The sequence below is a fragment of the Setaria italica genome, chromosome V (genome assembly GCF_000263155.2).
Source record: "Setaria italica strain Yugu1 chromosome V, Setaria_italica_v2.0, whole genome shotgun sequence".
NCBI lineage: Eukaryota > Viridiplantae > Streptophyta > Magnoliopsida > Poales > Poaceae > Setaria > Setaria italica.
The window spans coordinates 11,678,298-11,681,686 of NC_028454.1; the positions used below are offsets into that span (position 1 = coordinate 11,678,298).

The following is a 3,389-nucleotide window of genomic DNA, read 5'->3' on the forward strand; positions in this document are numbered from 1 at the left end:
GCAGAACATCTTATTTCATTGAAAGTGCACTGAGAATCTTCAATTCTCTGATTAATTGTATGTCGTGTGCTCCTGGTTCAATGGTCTCTAAGAACAGTGTTTCTTTCATTCTTGTATTGTAGATGGATAAGAGGACCAAGATTGTAACTTATGCTACTACTGCATACATGCTATTGTCAATGATGGCCATGATTATTCAGTCTAGAAAACGTAAATGATGTACAAAAAGGGTTGGTATTACCTATAGGCCTACAGAGGAAAGGGATAGGATGAGAGTAGAATATCTAAATAACAAAATTTGGAAGGATGACACAACTTGCTTGAATATGTTAAGACTTAATAGAGGCAAGTTCATTCGGTTTTGCAATATTATTAGAAATCGTGGTTTGCTTAAAGATATATGTAACTTGTGTGTTGAGCAACAGGTGGGTATGTTTCTAAATACAGTGGGACATAACCTTAGGAATAGGTTAGTTGGAACTAATTTTGATAGATCGAGAGAAATAGTTAGCCGCTATTTCAACAAAGTACTCCATGCTATTGATGAGCTGCGAGGGGAACTAATTAGGACCCCGTCTTTGGACACTCCAAGCAAAATTGCAGGGAACAACAGATAGGATCCTTACTTTAAGGTGTGAGACTTATCCCTATTTTATTTTGAGTTTTGTATTAATCTAACCTCATATTGTTCCTAATCTTTACTTTTTTGAAAAAATTAGGATTGTATTGGAGCTATTGATGGTACTCATGGAAGAGCATATGTTCCTAAGAACATTGAGCATGCCTTTTGTGGTAGGAAATCCTTTTGCACACAAAATGTAATGGCAGATGTAGATTTTGATTTACGGATGTAGATTTTGATTTACGGTTCACCTATGTGTTGGCTGGTTAGGAAGGGACTGCACATGATGCTCTAGTTCTACGTGATGTTTTAAAAATGTGAGAATGGCCTTCGTGTTCCACAAGGTAATAGAGTAGTAAAGTCTCAACTTTTACATACAAATTTCAGATTATAGTAATCTATGAAATGGTAGGCAAATTCTACCTAGTTGATGCTAGATATGGAGCCAAACCAGGATTTTTGCCCCCCTTTTGTGGTGTCCGGTACCACTTAAATAAATGGGGAAGCAATCCAGTGCAAAATGAGAAGGAATTGTTCAACCTTAGGCACTCATCTCTACGTGTCACAGTAGAGTGGGCATTTGGGGCACTAAAGAGGAGATTCAAAATTCTTGATGATGCTACTCTATTCTTCCCTTTTCCAACACAAGTAGATATTATTTGTGCTTGCTGTATTATTCACAATTGGGTCATACAAGATGGGCGTGATGAGTTCTTTACAGAGGATAGTAACTGGCCAAGCTACAATCATGCTTCCACACGTATTGGCCAAGCAAATGAGCATGCTGCTATGGTTAATTTCAGGCAGCAGCTAGCAGCTAGCAGATCAGATGTGGGCAGACCATCAAAACAACAATGTTAACTAATATTTATTTCAAACTTGAATTTCTTTTAGTTGTATAATATCTTTAAACCTTTCTTGGCTGATGTATTGCCTATTTGTAAGGACATATTTGACGTTGAATAATATTTGTATGGACATGTTGGTTGCTGAATCATGTGTAATTTGTGGTGAAATTCAAGTTTTGTCTATGTATTGGTGCTGCTTTTGTATTGGTGATAATGTACATTTTGTCTATGTCTTGATGCTGCATTTGTACTCGTCGTATTGCTGATTTTGTTTTTGTATGGCAGGACAATGGAGGAAGTAGCTGAAGGGCGGGGGGCAATTAGTGGGCATGCTACATGGACATCAGCAATGTCTGCTTTAATGCTCTTTCACCTTAATGATTTGGTGGTTGCTGGTTTGAATACATCAAAGGACTTTAAGAAACACCTTTACAATGGTTGTGCTAGGGCTATTAATGAGAAGTTCAACACTAGGATCACTAGTGAACAAGTCAAGAATCATTTGAAAACATGGCAGAAAAGGTATGCAAAGATAAATAGATTGAAGAAGTTGAGTGCTGCCCTCTTTGATGAAGATAACTGCATGATTACACTTGATGAGGAGCACTACAACAGCCATGTCCATGTAAACTTACCATCTTTGCTCAGTTCTTGATTAATTGGGTTACAATGTTCATCGCTGAGAAGTTCCCTAGAATGTAAGGGTGATTTGGATGAGTGCGATATTTCTTTTGTTGGAACTTGAATCTTATGTTAGTGTGTAAGCCTATATAAGGCTTGAACTTGTTGTATTGTCTTGAACTTGCTATATCTAAGTAAGGCTTGAACTTAATGTATTGCCTTTAACTGGCTATATGTAAGCAATGTTTGAACTTGTGTACGGTTCTACCTAATTATGATGTCTTGTGCTTAATGCATGTCTTCGCATATTATTTCGTACTACCTTTATTCTCTTTGAATTCAATTGGAATTGGTGATGTGTGTGGTAATCTCACCAAGTAGGTGAACATATTCACTGTCCATCCCTAACCCTCCAACCAAACAATAGATGGAACCACTCCAACCCACTTCATCCCTCAAATCAAATAAAAAACTGGATCCAACCCAGCCCTGCAATCAAACAAGAGATGGGTCGAACACCCAGAAAAGTAGGTCAGCTCCGACCCAACCCACATCGTTCCAAAACCAAACACATGCTTATCCTCTCTCTATGCTCTCTCATCCTCTCTCTCACCTCTTTTCTCATGCTCTTCTCTCTCTTGCTCTCCGTCCCGATGATGGCCCGCCACCCGCCGCGCCTGCTGTGCGCCCTTGCCGGTGCAGTTGTTGCTCCATCCCACCCCAAACGGCAGCGGCTGCATGGGCACGAGAGGCAGGTCGGGGCGGTGGTGAACAGTGGCGGTGATGTGCGGGTGCTAGAGGGAGACTAGGCCGGCGTCAGAGGCGTCCGCCGATCTGCAGCGTAGAGAGTAGGAAGGGGGTGCAGATGCGTGCGCCGTCGCCGGAGGGAGGGGGCTCGCTACGCGGCAGCCGCGCGCGGTGGCGCAAGGTCAGTGGCGGCACAGCAACAGCGATGGTGGCGCGAGATCGGGGACCGATGGTGTGGTTAGGAGCATGGGGCCCACACATGGTCAAGTTTGGCCAGCGGGAGTAGAATTTTAGCAAGTCGGATAGGATAGCAACTTGGATAGGAGTTCTGTTGGATCACGAATTTTTACTTGAGTTGTTAAATTTTAACTTAGGGAGGTATATAACAACTCCAAGAATTTTAGCTCAGAGAGGTATATAACAACTCCCTTGGAGTTGCTCTAATATAGTAATATCGCTACCAGTGTATCACTATAACAGTATAAGCATAGCAGTTTTGTAGATGCCCTCTATGTACCATGGAGAGAGAGGAGTCAAGGAGGGCCTTCTCA

At 41.6% G+C, this 3,389-nt stretch overlaps 1 long non-coding RNA gene across 1 annotated transcript; it reads left to right on the forward strand.

Annotated features, from left to right (window-relative positions):
- Positions 1 to 646: 646 nt before the first annotated feature.
- LOC101762335 lies at positions 647 to 2,146 on the forward strand. The gene is made up of 2 exons (XR_002677891.1): positions 647 to 792; positions 1,756 to 2,146. It is a non-coding gene; the product is annotated as an uncharacterized LOC101762335 (long non-coding RNA).
- Positions 2,147 to 3,389: the final 1,243 nt, after the last annotated feature.